Genomic DNA, 20,021 nt, shown 5'->3' on the forward strand with positions numbered 1-20,021 from the left:
ACCTGCCGGACCGGAGACTCAAACCCATGACCTTTGGGTTACAAGTCCGACTCTCTATCCATTAGGCCACGACTGCCCCTATGAGAACACTGAGCAAACAGGGAGTGCATGGCAGAGCTGCAAGAAGAAAGCCACTGTTCTCCAAAAAGAAAATTGCTTACTAAAGATCATGTGGACAAGCCAGAGGACGTTTGGAGAAAGTTTTAATGGATGGATGAAACGAAAACAGAACTTATTGGTTTAAATGAGAAGCTATTATGCTCGGAGAAATGAACACACTGCATTCCAGCTTAAGAATCTTATCCCATCTGTGAAACATGGCGGTGGTAGTATCATAGCTTGGGCCTGTTTTGCTGCATCTTGGCCAGGACAGCCTGCCATCATTGATGGAACAATGAATTCTGAATTATAACAGCAAATTCTAAAGGAAAAGGTCAGGACATCTGTTTAAGAACAGAGTCTTAAGAGAACATGGGTCATGCAGCAAGACAACAACTCCAAGCACACAAGTCATTCTACCAAAGAATGGTTAAAGAAGAACAAAGTTAATGTTTTGGAATCAAAATCCAGACCTTAATCCAATTAAAATATTGTGGAAGCAAGCAGTTCATAGGAGGAAACCCACCAACATCACAGAGTTTAAGTGGTTCTGCACTAAAGAATGGGCTAAAACTCGTACATGTTATTGTGCAGGACTGATCAGCAGTTACAAGAAACTTTACCTTCAGTTACTGCAGCAAAAGGGGGTCACACCAGATACTGAAAGCAAAGATTCACATACTTTTAAAATGCACATATATGTAACACTGGATCATTTTTCTCAATAAATAAATGATAAAGAAAATATTTTTCTCTCACTTGTTCGATTCGGTTCTCTTTGTATACTTTCAGGAGTTATATGAAAATCTGATGATGTTTTGGGTCATATTTATGCAAAAATATAGAAAATTCTAAAGGGTTCACAAACTTTCAAGCAGCACTGTGTATGTATGTACAGCCTATGTATATGTATATATATACTGTATATATAGGTAAAAATACAGTGTTTGGCAATACTACGACTACTAATTATACTTTTATTATATTAAAACATTTATTAAAATATATATATATAACATTTTTTCATGCAAAATATTTTTTCATTTTTGCACTTAAAAAATAACAATACAATGTAATACAATAAAGTATCGATTTTACTCCAACAACTCAAAGTAGATGGAACAGAATCTTTGTAGACTGCAATTCAAACCAGGTTGCCCATTACAGCTATCAGTGTTCTCTGCTGAAATGACGGTTTGTGGGAAAGCACAGCTGACCTCCCTCTGTACATCAACTCCCCACGGGACGTTACTATCCACAGCCCCTACCAACCACACACACACCCGCGTTGCGGAGGTGCGCCCCTGGAGTGTTTGTTTGCACTCCGCGCTGGTTGCCAAGGTAAACATAAGCGGGGAGGGCCGGTGAGCAGCAGCGCCTGTGGCACAGGGGTGTGTGAAACCCGTCCCTCGCCCCTCTGCATGTGTGCAATGCCACATTAGATCACTGTATGGAGTACCGTTACTGTCAATGAGGAGGCTTTGATTATAAGCCCTTTTTCAAACCTTTAAGAGATAGTTCACCCAAATATAAAAATCCAGTAATGTACTCACCCTCAAGTTGTTCCAAACCTGTGTGAGTTTCAAATGACGGTGTTTTGAAGAATGTTGGTAACCAAATAAGTTTTATTTATTTCTAGTCAGTGGTCAAAGTCATCCAACAACTGTTTGATTACCAGCATTTTTCAAAAATCGTCTTTTGTGTTCAACAGAAGAAATAAACTCATACAGGTTTGGAACAAGTGAGTAAATAAAGACAGAATATACATTTTCAGACAATCTATTTCCTTATCTGATCGTTTTTAATCGTATTTCTTAACATTAGCGCTGTTGCTAACTTGCGTACAGGCTCTTTGAATATTAGCTGGCCAGAACTTGGCACAACTGGCTGAATTTCTTCCTCCTCATAATTCACCTCTTGTATGTTTATATTTTCTTTCTTCCCTTAGCTTTCTTCCGGCATGTGGAGGAGAGAACAGACTTGTTTATACCTTCATGAAGCACAGTCAGGAGTTAAGTACGGACTTGATCTGAGTGTTTATGTACCTTAGAATATCTAGTGGGGCCAATTACAGCAAAGGACGGCTCAATCTCTGAGGAAGCGTTCTCCGCCACGGCACGAGGATCTCTATTTCCAGATGGCATAACATGAAGGGAACACAGTGATCTGTTTTGTTTCTTCGAATCGGTGACCAATTTTGGATCACGCTTATGCTCAATTTCACTTGCTAAATAAGAGTCATGGAAAACTTTACGACTAGATTGTATGGGCAGAATCTATGGGCCAGATTTACTAAACAGGGCAAATTAGCGTTAGAGCGCAATTCCTTAAAAGCGCCGATGGGAGGGGAAAATTCTACGGGTGATTTACTGACAAGGTGCACATTACCAGTGAATTGACGAGCGCAAATCTTAGTAAATCATGTTGCATGATTCATTTAAATACTCTCCCATAAATGTATCAATCGAAAGGGAAACTCCTACAAATGCATAATAATTAAGTTGAGTCGCAAAAATAACTGTGTCCACTCCTTTTCATTGCTAATTTCCTACTGCGTGTCTTTAGTCAATCCTGAGAGTAGTTTTTTTTTATGTCAAATGAGAGTTTGTACTGGTGCAAGCTGATGGTAAATCTGTCCCAAAGTCTAAAACAGCTAGTTAACAAAGCACTAGCATGAAACGTTTTACGGCGCAAAATATGTTTCGGTAATGTAGTATGAGGGACCAGCTAGTCCAACACGTTGAGCTGTAACACTCATTGGGTCTAATTGAACAATTTCACTTATTGAACAGGTTCTAGCGACGGAAATCATTATAACTAGCTTGTATTGGCAGAATCAGAACTTAAAACAGCTAGCTAGCATAAAGCACTAGCATGAGGAAAATATGCAATGTAGCGCACGCGTTAACTGCTAATCTGTAACTCTAGCTGATCCACGACACTCATTGTGTCTAATTATTTCACAATATTAAATATTTGTAACTATTTTTACACACCAACCTAACATAAAATGCTGAGCTGTTTAATTCAGAAATTTCACTTATAGGTTTTAGTCATGGAAATCTTGCAAAAATAGGTTGTGCATACAGACAGATTTTTTAAAACAGCTAGCTAACATAAAGCAGTAGTAAAAATATGCTGTGAGCATAAATTTTTACTATAATTTATGCTCTAATATGTATTCTAGTGAAATGTTCAGATCTACTTATTGGGTAAAATATAGCCACTTCACTTACAAAATTAGCTTTATGGAAATCACAACTAAGTTGAATGCACAAAAAAAACAACTAGCTAGCATGAAACATATGTGTTTACAAACACATCTTGTTTCCTGTTTTCTTTCCACTATGTCTTAAACGTCCTATATATTTTTCCCCTTCTATGTTTTGGGCATTAATGTAATGGACTAGCAGTGTTTACAGCAGTAAGAGATTGAATCCATCTTTTTTCTGTTTTCGGTTCCCTTTTCCAGTTCTACGTGTCATTTCTCGTTCTCTTTCCACTATGTCTTAAACGTCCTATGTATTTTTCCCCGTCTTTCTCTGTACTTTGCTGTGTCATTCTGTAACAAGCCCCCCATGAGTGTGTGCAGAATAGCACGCACTCTTTTAACATAGTCACACTGCAGCCTCAGAGGAGGAGAAAGTAGGGCAGGATGTCTTCCATGCTCCAATCAAGGCTAGGACAACTTGAACAGCAGCCTGGAGCATCTGATGCCATAGACTTGATGTGGGAAAGAGAAGAAATCTAGAAGCTTCCACTGTAAATTACAGACTGTGTCAATCATGGCTTTCTAAATCAGGTAAAATGGATAAGTCAAGTGGTTTAGAAAATATACAGAAAGAGAAAGAAATTATCCTGCCAGACCATTTAATCACAACTTGTGCTAGAAGATTTAAGTGAATGCTAGGTGATGGTTTACCACATTTATTTCTTATGAAAATGAACCATGTTTTTACCACAAATAAAACCAAAACTAAACCATGGTAACCACAATTAACCATCGGGTTGCTACACTAACCCCAGTTTTACCATGGTATTTGTAGTAAAACTGTGGAATACAAATGGTAATCAATACACCAAAAAGTCATGGTAACTATACTTTTGCAATAATAAAACCATGGTTAATTTTTGTAAGGTATGTACCAGTGTTTGGCTGTTAGCATTAGCGGTTAGCACATTCTGGTAAATGCCACAACTACACTGTTTTAGGCCCAAAAAGTATATTTTTATATTGACAAAAATTTCTGTAGTCACATGAGCAAAGATGGGAGATTTAAATCTCATACCTCTGGGGCTACAAAAACATGGTAAATGTAAAATCAAATCATGAAATGTAGAGGAAGAAAAACAGGCAAGTTTAGTTGTGTGTGCACACATATGCTTAGCGGTGCAAATATTCCATGAGCTACTTTACTCAACGGAAAACAAATACAGCATGACTGATATTAAACTCCTAAAGCCAAAGATTAGCACACTTTTAAAACTCACAACATAGATCTGTTTATTACATTGCATTTATGTACAAAATCATAAATGTACAAAACACATGTATAAAACACAGAAAAAACTTTCTTTTTAAACAATCATGCTGGTATTGAGTTCATTTCTTTTTCTACAGGGAAGCTGACAAACGGTGTAATTTCTGTGGGTTTAGGATGAGATGAATGAAGGAAAATTATGTTTGGATTCCAGGGTTGAAGAGAAGTCGTGTTCACATCTGCCCACAAACAGTACATACTGTAGCACAGTAAGGTGATCTCACAAACTTCATCCAGTCTAGAGTAATTTAATATTACTGCACAATCAATACGAACATAAATCTGAACAGACTATTTCTTGCAATCATACGGTTGATGCTAACCAGCAGACGACTATATAGCCTAAGTATCAGTGCACTTTGCGTGGCCTGTAAATATTGAATAACTGATATACTGTGTACTATTTGTATAAGTGACTGATATATTTAAACAAAGACTCGTCCTCCATATTCCCAGGCAATACTCTTTGTATTGCAGACAAAGCAGACAGACAGGTTTAAACATATTGGATTAAGTGTAAAGATATCAACCAGGATGCTTTTAATGAAATAAGGCGGGCAGTTCCACAACAAACATCTTCACAGATCTTCAGACGCCACTTAGATGTTGTCAAACACTGGAAGAGGGAACTTAAGGACATTCTATTACACTCCAAAATCAACACCAGACCATACAAAGCTGAAACATGTTTTTAGCCTTTAGAATTAGCATTATCCAAACATATAAAACTTTGAAGAAACCAGAATTGGATATTTGAGTGTTAGTTTTAAGGTATTGCTTAAAACTTGGGTTAAAATAGGCATTTAAAATGTGCAGTCTTTGGAAAACCGATCAAAATCCTGATGACTCATCCTGCACTCCATATTTTTGCCCTAGAAAATGCTGTCTAGAATGAATTTGAAACCTCACACCACCTGACATTGACTAGAAGTAGCAAATTATGGTCCATTACAGTACCAAAAGGATATTTGCTATTGGCTAAAACATCCCAGCCTATAATAAAATATATATATACAGTGCCTTGCAAATGTATTCATACCCCTTCATTTTTTTCACATTTTGTTATGTTGCTGCCTTATGTTAAACTGCTTTAAATGACTTTTTCTCCCCAACATCAATCTACACTCCATACACCATATTGACAAAGCAAAAACAGAATTGTCACAACTTTGTAAATTTATTAAAAATAAAAAACTCAAATAAGTACATTGCATAAGTATCCATACCCTTAACTAAATATTTAGCTCAAGTACCTTTACAGCCTCAAGTCTTTTTTGTTTGCTGCGACAAGCTTTGCTCATCAACATTTGGCAATTATCTGCCATTTGTCTCCTCACTTCTTCACCTCTCAAGCTCTTTCAGGTTGGATGGAGGCACACATTTTCAGGTTTCGCCAGAAATATTTGACGGGGTTCAAGTCCAGGCTGTGGCTGGGCCACTCAAAGACATTCACAGTGTTGTGTATAAGCCACTCTTGCTGTGTGCTTAGGGTCACTGTCCTGTTGGAAGGTAAACCTTCTGCCCATTCTGAGGTTCTGAATGATCTGGACTGGGTTTTCATTAAGGCTATCTCAATATTGTGGTGCATTGAGCTTTTCTTCTATTCTGATGAGTCCCTCAGTCCCTGCCGCTGAAAAAACAGCCCCATAGCATGAGGCTGCTACCAGCACACTTTACTTTTGGGATGGTACTCTGCATGTGATGAGCAGAGCTGGTTCCCTTCAAACATGATGCTTAGAATTGAGGTTCAGCAGACCAGAGAATCTTGTTTCTCAGTCTGAGGGTCCTTTAGGTGATTTTTTGTAAATTCCAAGTGTGTTTTCTTTTGTCTTAACTGAAGAGAGGATTGAGTTTGGCCACACCGCCATAAAGCCCAGATTGGTGGAGTGTTGCAGTGATGTTTGTCCTTCTGTAGATTTCTCCTATCTCCACAGATGATCATGGAGCTCAACTAGAGTGACCATCATGTTCTTGGTCACCACTCTAACCAAAGCCCTTCTCCATCAATTGCTTAGTTTGGCCAGGAGTCCAGCTCTAAGAAGAATCCTGGTTGTTTCAAACTTCTTCCATTAAGGGTAACAGAGACTACATGCTTCTGTGTCCCTTCAGTGAAGCATTTTTTTCTGAACTCTTCCCCAGATTTGCGGCTTGATCTTGATCTTGAGCTCTACAGACAGTTCTTTTGACCCCAGGGCTTGGTTTTTGCTCTGATATGCATTATCAGCTGTTGGACCTTTTATTAAGACGTGTGTGCCTATCCAAATCATACCCATTCAATTAAACTTGCCACAGTTTACCTTCACTCAAAGTCTAGTAACACCTACAAGCAATATGAATGCTCCTGATCTAAATTCCAACTGTCCCAGATAAGGGTATGAGTACTTATGCAATGGAATCATTTAAGTTTTTTTATTTTTAATAAATTTGCAAAGATGTTAAAAAAGCTTTTTTTTGCTTTAAAATTATAGTGTATGGTGTGTAGATTTATGTGGAAAAAAAGTAATTTAAAGCAGTTTAACATAAGGCGGCAACATAAAACGTGAATAAAATTATGGGGTATGAATACTTTCGCAAGGCACTGTATATATATATATATATATGCATACACACACACACACACAATGCATCTGTGATGATCTTGGTCAATGAATGTGTTTGAATACACAATCTTAAACCTTGGAGAAAAAGTTCTAGTCTTGTAGTGCCAATCTAGAAAGCCAACTTTCATTAAAACCCCATCTTGTCGGCTGTGAATTACCCCGTTAAGGGTTTACATGCAAATGAATAAACTGACAATGCAAAGATTTTTTTGTGCTTAATGTCAAAATGTAATAACAGACCTTTCATGACCCGAGCAATAAACAGCATTCAGTTTTACACAACCCTGCAAGCTGTTGGCTTATTTAGCATAATCAGACTTAGCCTGTGCATGTTAATGCACTCATTATTAGCCATTTTCTTTCAACTTTTGCCATTGGTCAATATTGGAAGATGAAAATACGAGGTCTAATACTTTCTAAAAAAAGGTGTAGGCTTCTTTTCATCTATATCAGGCTGCAAAAACAGTTTTTTATAGCTTTATAATGTTTATTTTTTTTTATAACAGATAAATGTACAAATTAATAACACTGCCCATAATGTGAAAATAATTATCTCTTAATCTTTATCAGCCAGAATTTCTACATTTTCATGCATCCCTAAGTGCAACAGCAATGGTTTATAAAAAGAGTTAACTTTTTTTTTTTTTTTTTATCAAGCCCACTCACATATAAATGTATTGCTAGAAACAACCTGGCCTTTTTTCAAGCTTCCAAGCATGAGTAATCAGCAGTTCCTATTGGACCGCGGTACTTGTGGATGAGAGGCTAAATATGAAGAGTTTGGCACAAAGCTCCAGCAAATTAACACAGAGCTCTGCTGAAAATGTTGCCTTAATGCTAAAATAAAAGCGACAATCTTGTTACCTTGAAGTCAGTCTGAAACAGCATTCTAAAACAGTTTGATCTTCACAACATTATATATTTCCAAAGAAAACTATGCATTCAATGACAAAACAATGTACGTTTGTACATTTTATTTATTATTTCAATTTTTTTTTTGTAAATCCACCAAAAACTTAAGTGCTAGTTGAGCACACCATTCAACTGCCATTGGTCGAAAAAGCAAATAGCCCCGCCCCAAACTGATACTATTGGCTGAGCCAAAGTTGCACACCAAAAAACAAAGAAATGTTTTGATATTAGCTACCACAAAGCCACAGTGTTTACTCTTTTCATGGGAATCGATTAATGATGCTTAATGCTTTCATTAACTTCTTTTTTTTTTCTTTGCAATCCAACAACAGCTCTGTAACATTAGATATCAGAAACCGTGGTAAAGAGCTCAGCTGCACAGACAGGAAGTGCCGACTGACCAGCCAACGACCCCTTAAAAAATAATTCAGCTGTCTGGAGTTCTCACAAAGAGCTATCAGCGAGAAAACCAACACAGTTGGAACAGGAGGGTACAAATAAATTAAGGAACAAACACTGGGCTGTTAGGGCAGCTTGATCCTAGCTTTGCTCTTCCCAACATCTCACTGGACTTCTGCCTGAGCTATCTGATACTGAATGTGAACTAGCGGTCGACCGTTTTAATGAGCAGGGTTGAACTATCATTGCATATCTCTAGATATATTTGTTTTTTTTTCTAATGAAAGAGAAACATACACGCAAATATACATTAGGTTGACACTATTTACACCCTACTGCTGGTGGGAATGCAATGACTTTGGCTGATGTCAGCAGGGTCATGACATAAGACACAGAGTTATGCTTTTCTTATCAGATATAGAAACTGAAATAACGTTAAAGCAATAGTTCATCCATAAAATAAAATTTGATGAGAATTTGCTCACTCCAAGATTTAGATGAGCTTGTTTCTTTATCAAATCCGATTTGGAGATTTTTGATGAAGAAAGCATTATTATGGATTATGATTCATATAGCCGGAAGCAACAACAGTTTATGGTTAAAAAAAAGTCTTAATGTCAGATTTGTTTCATACAAACACACAGCTTTTCACTTCACAGGATGTTCATTGGTGGACTTATTTGTGATGTTTTTATCAGCTGTTTGGTTCTCATTCTGACGGCACCCATTCACTGCAAAGGATGAGCAAGTGATGTAATGCTACATTTCTCCAAATCTGCTCTGATGAAGAAACAAACTCATCTACATCGAAGATGGCCTGAGGGTGAGCACATTTTTAGCAAATTGTCATTTTTTGGTGAACTATTCCTTTAAAATAGGCTACTGTAATTAATAAAATAGTAACATAATATTAATTATGCATATACTATTATTAAACCTTTGGATGCTGATTGGTCAATAAAGCATGGCGAAATTAACAATAGCGAAGGCCTTTCATACTGTATTGCTTGATTCATTTAAAAAATACATAAACTATATTATATAGGCATTATTAATTGCACATTGAATGCATTTACATTAAATTATTAATCTTGTAAAGTGAACTAAGCTCGAGAAGGACACAATGCCAGTTGGAATAATATTACAGTTATTACCATATATGTTTTTTTATATATATTTAAGTTATTAAAATTAAATATTGTTACAAAAATAGAATTAACGCATCAGTGTTTAATGAAATACAACGTATTATTTGCAAGTCTATACTTTGAATGTATGACAGCTGCAGGGCTTTTTGCCAATAGGACTCGGTTCAATAATGTCTAAATAAGGGAGGAGGCGGACAGTAGGCGACTTTATATGAAAGTGGGTGACATCAACTGCAGATATGAAAAATATAACGGAACAATGCAGCGCTGTAACGTTTTGGGTTCGTGCTGGTTAGGGATGGATGGATGCCGGAGGAAATTCAATAATCATATTCACATCCAAATGCAAATAATCAACGCTGCTCGTTGTGGTTATTTATTCTGAACAGCTGCCCATCTTTCCACCCCGATTCAAAGCACAGCAGCATATCATCATATTTCTATCGCTGATTTGTCTTACCTCTGTTGCAGACGCAACTTCAGCCCCCGAAGACCGAAACGTGGCAGGAGGAGCTCTAGACGTATCCGAAAGACTTCATGTCAGATCTAGAACGGCTCTGTTTGGGTTTGATGGGGTTCAGATCACACTTCAGGAACCGTCAATCATCTACTAAATGGAATGGAACTGTGCGACAATCCCGTTCGTCCCGAAACAAAGTAACGCTCGCGCCGTACGCCGTCTCAAAATGTGGAAAGGCCGCTCGAAACGCCGTTTTCCAAACGCGATACAGTTGGAAGTTGGAAGTTAACCGCGCACACCTGCATCCTCAAGAGATGGAAGATGATGGAAAGATAAAACAGCGGTCCATAGCATGCCATAACCGCTGGCGTACAGCTGCGTATTCTGGAGCGCGCACGGCAGGAAATGCCTTTGGAGGAAAGGAGGCGCTTAACCAGTCAAGAATGGAAACGCGTGCGCTGGATTTAACCCTCATGAAGCCTGACGTCATGCTGGACAGCAGAACTTTTAGTCTTCATGCTCGATTCACCTAAGTCCTTAAGATTTGATATCTTGAGAATATTCAGACCTGTCCATACTGTTCTATCGCGGTTCATATCAAACATTTCATCAATGCCCTTTCATCCAAAGACTAAACATGACATAATGTACCAGAATGTAAAGATTGGGCATGGAAATACACTAAATAGTATCAGCTTTGTTTTACTGAACAATAAGGATTGCATGTTAAATGAAAGGATTATGTTTGTTTCATGACATTCATAAATTATTGCATATTTCCTTGGACATGCAGCCAACATTATTCTGAATGAATATTCTATTTTTAGAATATTCTATTATAGTCTTTATTATTTATAAGCCTTGCAATTGTAAGCAGCTTTGTGGCCAGTGTCCCAACAATATGTATTAAGTGTTATTAAAATGTATTCATTAATTTTCCCGTTGTTTGTTAGTTAGTTACATATTTGTTAATTCAAGTGTACATCAAAAAGCGGAGAATCACAAAGAATTTCCATAATCTAATAGGTTATGAAAATATTATTAATTTTTTTGATTGATGTTGTTTGTTTGTTTTTATGTTAGTTAGTTATACAGATTTGTTAATTGTTTCAGAGTACATAAACAAACAAACAAATAAACAAATATGTGAATCCCAAAGAATGGACACAATTTCCACGATCTGGTAAAGGGTTATGAAGACAGTTAATTAGTTTATTTGTGTGTATTTATTTGTTTTTTACAGATTTGTAAATTGTTTCAGAGTACATTAAAAAGAATGGACACAATATCCACAATCTGAGGAAGGGTTATGAATAAGTTTTTTAGTTATTGAATAAGTATTTATTTAGTTAGTTTGCTAGCTAGCTTAATTAGTCAGTCCATACTTTTCTTAATTAGTTACATGGATGTACTAATTGTTTCTGCGTGCATAAAAAAGTGCAATCCTAAAGAATTGACATGATTTCCATAATCTGACAATGGGTTATGAAAACACTTCTGTTCTTTATTTGTTTGTTTGCTTGTTTGTTTGATGTTGTTTTCAACTGTGGAACTAAATCAGTAATCATCACTCATTTTCATTTTATATAAATTAACTCAAAGGTATCAATATTTTTAGCATAGGAAAAGTCAGCAGGAAAAGGGTGTGCTGATTTTCCTGAAGTGACTATAAAACCCAGTTTGAAATATGCCTGCTTGATATTTCTGATTACCCTTATGAGGTGTAAAGACTGGAAAAGTGCTTTGGTGCCCTCTACTGAAACAAGAAGAAATTTAACACAACTCCGTTCACAAAAGGTATAGAAGTGATGATTGAAAAACAGTCATGTATTTGAAACAAAAACAAAAGCACCGATATTTTAATATTAATTTAGGAGCTAAAAAGAAACAAGTGGATATGTGTGATATGTGGATGCTTGCCATTTATATTAGTGGGAAAATATTTTTTGAATAAAAATGTCAAGTATACTGTTGATCAAAGAAAAGCATTAACAGTAAAAATGGAATGAAGAGTGCTTTATAAATTATATTTTACAATTTAATTTGCTCTTGAATCATGTTCAATCGGATTTAAATCTGGAGATTGACTTGGGCAATCTAAGACTTTCCATTTCTGTGCCCTTATAAATTCTTTGACTGAACTGGCAGGGTGTTTTGGGTCATTGTCCTGATGCAATATGAAGCACTTCCCAATGAATCTGGTGGCATTTTCTTTCAAGATGGTTTGTACCCTTCCAAATTCATTCTGCTACTGTCATCATACATTAAGTCATCAGTAAAGTTGAGAGGGCCTCTTCCAGAGGCAGCCATGCATGCCCATGCCATGACACCACCTCCACCATGCTTTACAGATGAGGCTGTATGTTTGGGATCATTTGCAGTTCCTTTTTTTCTCCACGTCTTTGCTTTCCCATCACTTAGATAAAGGTTCATCTTTGTCTCATCGGTCCATAAACACAGTTCCAAAACTCTTCTGGCTCACCTTTGTGCTTTTTAACAAACTCTACTCTTACCTTTCTATTTTTGGTGCTGGTCAGAGGTTTGCATCTTGCTGTGTAGCATCTGTAATTCTGTGTCAAAGTCTCCTGAGGACAGTAGATTGTCAGAGCATCACCCCAGCTTTCTGGAAGTTGTTGGTGATTTTACAGACATGTCTTTTAGGATTCATTTTCACAGCTTTTATGATTTGGCTGTCATCCACTTGTAACCGTCCCACTAAGAACCACCTAGTGAGGCAAGCCACAAATAAATTTGAGGGAGGGACTCACTGGCCAAACTTTTACTTAAAAGTAAATGTACATAACTTAAACATAAACCCCAAAAACACAAATATATTACTGACCCTGTTTGGCAATTAAGTTAAAAAAGAAAAACATTAACCGACCACTGTCCTCTGTAGAGTAATTCCAATGAATTTTAGCTTAGAGTCAGTATTAGCAGTTGAAGCAATGCAGATTAGTTGAAGAAATGTCCCGTGAATGATCCAAACAACAAAGTGAAGAAGCAAAGCCTTGATGCCACTGTCCTCAGGGTATAGAACTCTTAGGTTCCAGGAAAAAACAGCAGCATAGAACCCCAAAAATTGAAGATGGTATATAAAGAGTCCTTCAGAATGAGCTTGAAACCAAAGTTTCTCAATCTGGACTCTGAACAGTTTGGGTGAACCAAGGGAGAAAAACCATGCTTCCCCTTCCCCAAACAATACTCACTTCTTCTCCGCTCATACCTGGCTATATACACGGGAGAATGCCACCTGCTGCTGGTCCCTGGCTATGCGTCTAAGGAAGAGCTACCCTCAGGGATGCTCTGAACAATGGGCCGGCTCTTCGGCCGCAGTGTAACGTGGGGTGCTGGACCACCACCTGTTTTTTTTGTGTTTTTTTTGCTCAGCCTTGTTCTTAGTGGCTGTTATAACCAGACAAACACATTATCTCACAGTCTTTTTTAAAGAGACTAAGAACAGTAGCAAAAACTACCATTTTGTAGAATGCTTTTGTAGGCTACTTTTACTTGTTCCTATGTTCTAATGCGTCCTGTGGTGGCTGTACTATCTGATAAAGTAGTTATACAATTTTTAAAATGTACATAGCAATACTAGATTAATAATATAATAATAATAATAATATAATAGATTAATGCACGTCACACCTCTGTTTATCAATTTGCACTGGCCACTGCTCACATAAAATTCAAAGCATTGATGTGTGCCTACAAAACCACCACTGGCTCTGCATCCCTTTACCTAAATTCATTACTTCAGACTTATGTGCCTCTAGAAGCTTGCGTTTATTGTGCCATCCCAAAGAGGCACAAAATCACTTTCACAGACTTTTAAATTAAATGTTCCCTCCTGGTGCAATGACCGGCCCACCTCGATCCGAGCAGCCGAGTCCTTAGCCATCTTCAAGAATCGGCTAAAAACACATCTCTTCCATCCTCATTTGACCCTCTAACTCAAGCACTCTCTATTCTAATACTATTCTTTAAAAAAAAAATAAAAAAAATAACACTCTGCCCTTTTAGACTTACACTCTATTCATTTACTAACTGCTTGTCAGTTAAAAAAAAAACAAAAAAAAAACACCATACTTTCTATTCTATGTTTTCTTTTTATTTATTATACAATTTAAAAAAAAGAAACCTTGCTACGTGTGCTACGTTAAGATAACAGACTTGTTATAGCACTTGTGCATCATTGCTCTTTTGTTGGTTTTGATTGCTTCCATTGTCCTCATTTGTAAGTCGCTTTGGATAAAAGCGTCTGCTAAATGACTACATATAAATGCAATATACTTTAATAAGTACTTACGCATTTAATTTGTCTGCAAATTTTGCTAGCTCTCTCTCTCCTGGCTTTTGAGGTGTAACCTGGCATTTTAATAAAGGTTTGGAATTCTGTATAGTCTTCCAACAAAAGCTCTTGTTCTGCCACAGAGAAAAACTGAGCACGCTCTTTGGCCACGGTGAGCAGCCAATAGCAGCGTTGCTAATCAGTTATTCTATTATCGATACATAGCCCCTTTTAAACCAATCCATGAACGCACAATTATCTCAGATAGCTCAATCCAGCCAAACTAATCATCAACAACAGGTGCATTTGAAGAACTGAATAAGCCAGATCATGATTAGTGCAATGATATCATCTTGGATGTGTCATTTGATCTTGGATGTAATAAGCGACGTATGAAGAACTGTCCTGGAGGACCCCCAGCCCTGCACATTTTGTATGTCTCCCTTATTAGACACACCCAATTCAGGTCTTGCATTCTCTTCTAATGAGCTGATGAGATGAATCAGGTGGGTTAGACGAGGGAGACATACAAAATGTGCAGGGCTGGGGGTCCTCCAGGATGGGTTTGAAAACCCCTGGTCTAGGCGGCCATGACCGAGCCACAGCGACGACCCCTCGACATGGAAGTGGACGTCTGGAATGCTGAGGTGAAACAGGAGCGACCAAGGGTAGAGGCAGAGCCTAAGGGAGGATGGAGCTAGCTGGATTCGTAAGGGTGGAGGGCTGGAGGGCAGCAAACAGCCTGAAAGTCCATAGCATAGGTAAGGCGATGTCTGACCCAGGAGGAGCCGACGGTCCAAGGGAGCCTGGCGAGGCCGAATGTCCGATGGGCTCCACTGTAGTTAAGGGTAGAAGGAGTGCAGGTTCAGGAATTAGGGCTACGAAACGAGGTAGAATGGTAAGATCGGAGTCTGGAGGTTGAGCCTCATGATCCTCATGTCCAGGAGGAAGTGGCTCAAAGCAGGCCCACGGTGTAACTATGCCACTGAGAGGAGGTAAGGGAGGCACTGAGGGACTGGTGGGAGACAGTGAGGACTGGGCAGCAGGCGTAGCTGAGGGCTGGGTAACTGACTGATGAGGGACAGAAAAACTAGGAAGACACAGGCTCACAGGAGAGCATAGAGGTGGTGGAAGATGTTGTTGGTTCGACGTGATCATTGAGTCACTACAAAAATAGGCATGGTAGGGGCTAAATGGAAGTTATAATCCATGTCCAACAACTCACTCTCAGTGATGGGCAGGTGGGTAGGTTTCCCGTCTAAACCTCAAACTCCATGCACATACCTTCAGCGATGCCCAGAAAAGCCGGCTCACACACCTGGTCAGAAAGTCTACGCAAATGCTCCATTGCGTGAGCATGTAATGCTTGGTTGTTCCTGCCATTTCTTGCAGTTGGAGAGATTCTGGCTGGGCTCTGGATTGTGATTGGGATTGTCGTCGTCGTCGATGGGTCTGACAGTGAGCGGTGGTCCACAGGACACCAGCACCCACTCTACAAAATCGACAAAGCTCCCTCGAGGACCCTCCCCATAAACTGTTATCCGGGAAGTTAGTTTGATATGTGAGGTCGAGAAATTCCTCTAGGTGTTCCTTGAGGGAGCAATTTCCCTGCTTAAGACACAATAGGAGAACTGCAAGGATGTCCATGATGCTGGGAAAATGGAACAAAATGTACTCGATAACCAATAAAAAAATATCTTAGCTGGTCCTGCCTTCTGTCATAGTTTGTAGCAAACAGGAACACAAAGACAAAAAAGGATCAATAAAGTCTTTTAATATAAGTCTCAGGCAGCAGAAACACAGGTTAACATCCACACAGCATGAACAAGACAGGACAAACTGAACAGAAACAGAGAGAACAAGGTGCACACAGACAAATCAATTAACAACCATGACAACTAGGGAAATGTGCAAAGAATGAAAACAGTCCAAACAGTGAATGCATGTGACCTTCTAAATAACTTTAAATATATAAATATCTTATAAAACTTAGGATCCCATATACAATCACATCAGTACTAAAATGTACAGATTTATGATATTGCAGTAAATATAATGTCAAATTTTACAAATATCTCTGTAGATTTTGCTCTAAAAAAATAAAGACCTCTTGATTGAATTATCATATATCAAACAATATCAATACAATTTCTTTCTGTTTACTTTAAATTATTATCATAGAAACTAGCTGCATTTTTCCAGTGTAATTTTTTAAATGTATGCATTAGATTAAAATTTTACTTAAAAGTTGTGAGTATTGTACAATAAATAATAATCCAACTATATACAGTATAAAGGACATATGTATATGTGAAACATAAAATGTGCTTCATGCAGTCTTACATTTATCTGATTGTTGGACAAGGGCCATCTTGAGGCCATCTACATTTACAATGTTTGATATTTTACATTCTGATAGATACTGAGCTCTTCTGCGTTCTGGTAAATTAAGTACATGTTGGTTCCAGTTCTTGATCGAATTATGTCATACGCACACTGGTGGAGGTAAACATATTGCTCCTGTTGTAGAACACAGAAAAGGGAAAAAAACATAAACTAGTGTAAAATATGAGTCTTCTTTGTTTTAAGTGGCGGGTTGTTTGTATAAGTACAACAAATATCATACATTTTTTTGTAAATGTCATTTTAAAGGAACATTCTGGTTTCAGAAAAAAATTAAGCTCAATCGATAATATTTGTTTCGTAATGTTGATTACTAAAAAGATCATTTCCACTAGTCCATGCTTTTTAAAAAATAAGTAAAGGGTTACAGTGTTTGGCTAAGTAGTATAGTAAACAGTATCTAAACAATAAGCATGTTAACATACAATATGAGAAAAAAATACAATATAACGTTCTGTGTAGCGTTGTATCCAATTTTACAACTTTGTCATTGTGACATCTTGTCATCCTACAGTGATTACATCCTACAGCTAAACAGTTAAAATAATATATATTTTTCAACAGAATAATTTGGGCTTTGGATACATCATTGGTTCAGATGCACCATAAAAAGGATCCAAGCTATCCAATCCTGACCCACTCCAACCATCAATAAAGAATGCTTCCTCAGCCATTCAGATGTCTATTCTGAAACTTTAGCTCCATTGGCATTGCCCTCACCATCTAAAGTGGCTCAAGACTTCCAGCAAATAAAGAAGGCATTCACCTCAACACCCATCCGCACACTGTTTTCTCCAAAAACTGCTTTCCACCAAGCAGAAGTATGATATTGGCATCTGGGAGATATTTAAGCAAGCATTCAAGAAGTGGCACCACTGGTTTGAAGGTTCCCACCATTCGTTCCAGGTCATCACATTGCAACCTGGAATCCCTCTGCGGTGCCAAATGGATTAACCCTCACCAGGCCTGGTGGCCTTTGTTCTTCTCTAGATTCAGCTTTTTTCATGTATCATCTGGGTTCAAAAATACTAACACAGACGCTCTCGCACTTCCATTCTACTGATTCTCCAATCTCTGCTCCAGAATCCATTCTTCCAGAATTTGTTCTGCCGCCTTCTGCAATTAGCCCCATCCAGTGGACCCTGGGTGAACAAATATCCCAAGCCACCACCACGGAATCTGTATGTCGCCCTTTGGAACTAACTCCTGTATACCTTGTATTTCTCTCTGTGCTCTGGGCATCCAGGGATGCACAAATTGTGCCCAGGTTGTGCCATGTCCAAAGTCCCTCGCAATCATCCAGCTGAAAAGCTCCTTCCACTGCCCACTCCTCATCATCTATAGTCACATCTAGAGATCACGACTAACCTTCCTCCCTCAGTAGTCAAACCTGTATCCTGATGGTTGTTGACTTTCTCTAATACCCACCACCTAGTTTCTTTAAAGGGGTTAACAACAGCTTTTTAGACTGCAGAAATATTGTTTCATTATATCTTACTGAACTACAGCCTTCTGGAAGTCCACAATTCATATGCCAATTCCAGAAGTTGATGGGCACCACTGCCAGTTTTTCTTCGGGCTATCATGCCCAATCTCCTAGTTCCTCAAAATGTACTGCCATCAACATCAGCAGCATTAGAGTCACTTCCTGCCCTGAGCTGAATATGCCCAAAACGGTCTCCGCCAGCCATCCACAGTTATGACACAATTGCTGTGTGTCCTCTACTGTGATTTGGGTCTTCTCTGTTTCCCTGTTCCAGTAAACCTTCCACATCTCAGCCGTTGACCACTGGTATCAACTGCAGGTGGTTTGCAACTGCAAGTCCAATCAAGCACAATCTAACCTCAACAAATGATTCAGAATGCAGTGGCACGACTGGTCTTCCACGAGCCCAAAGGAGCCCATGTTACACCTCTCTTTATCTCCTTGCACTGGCTACCGGTTGCAGCTCGCATCAAGTTCAAGACATTGATGCTTGCATATAGAACAGCTACAAGCTCAGCACCCGCCTACTTCCACTCACTATTATGAATCTACATCCTCTCCAGAAATCTGAGATCCGTTAGTGAGTGACGCCTCATGGTACCATCACAGAGAGGCTCAAAATTACTCTCCAGAACATTCTCGTTCACCATTCCTGGCTGGTGGAATGACCTTCCCACCCCTACCCGGAATACTGGATCCCTGTCAATCTTCAAGCAACAACTGAAAACTCATCTCTTTCGACACTACTTGACTTCATCCTAAACTTAAAAAAACAAACAAACAAAAAAAACTTTCTCTTTCTCTTGATTTATTCCTTCCCTTGCTAGCTTGTACTTATTTTAACAATGCCTGAGACTTGGTATTACGAGCACTTCCTCTGTCTATTTGCCTCTTAAAGATGGCTCACTCTATGTATTCCCCAATTGTAAGTCGCTTTGGATAAAAGCGTCTGCAAAATGACTAAATGTAAAATGTAAATGTAATGTAAATACATGTACACCTCCAGTGTGCTGTCTGGCATCAGAAAGGCCATTTTGATGCCCAGTGATCAGACACTTCTTCCTACCAGTCCAGACAGAAAGTCTGGTATTCAACCCGTGAATTCTGTCTCTGTCTTCCATGAAGAAAAGTAATGTCCTCAATTCATTGTCCCATTCGTGTGGACCATCCTGGGCTTCCAATACTGTAGGTCACTGAAGGTAACATTCTGGACCATCCCTACTCACTATATTCCACAATAATCATCCCAACCATCCAGCTCCTCAGGGGCATGGTCAACCAGAGCACCCCCTCTCTCCTCACTTACCCTGGACGTTTGATCATATACTCCTGTTCACAATTAGCCAGCTCATCAATGACTCATCCCATACTCACACTCAGTGTATAGTCTTACAAAGAGGACATGTATTCAATAAAGAATCCAAGCACTTGGGTTCAAAAAGTCACCTGGCTCAGTCTGCTTTGTTACAGTAAGTGTTTTTACAAAATAAGTCTCTGCTATTTCTGCACTAAAAGCTGGCTGAATTTACTTCCAATGTAAGTCCCTCACTGTAACTTTTACAAATATATTTAAAGGCGGTACAAGCTTAACCTGTACTGATCCCCAGAAAATTACTCTACAGTCCCTTACCTCAGTCTGCACCATGAGAGGCCTGTGCATGCGCATATCATTAACGATTCCG

General features: G+C 38.5%; 1 protein-coding gene across 1 annotated transcript in view; it reads right to left on the reverse strand.

Moving 5' to 3' along the window:
- Nucleotides 1–10,598, reverse strand: part of LOC306866660 (oxysterol-binding protein-related protein 5-like) — a 55,117-nt gene extending 44,519 nt beyond the window's left edge. Inside the window, exon 1 of the mRNA XM_079411939.1 lies at nt 10,160–10,598. The gene's annotated coding sequence lies outside the window, so the exon portion shown is untranslated. The remainder of the gene's footprint in view (nt 1–10,159) is intronic.
- Nucleotides 10,599–20,021: the final 9,423 nt, after the last annotated feature.

This window comes from Barbus barbus (assembly GCF_936440315.1).
Source record: "Barbus barbus genome assembly, chromosome: 48".
Taxonomy (NCBI): Eukaryota; Metazoa; Chordata; class Actinopteri; order Cypriniformes; family Cyprinidae; genus Barbus; species Barbus barbus.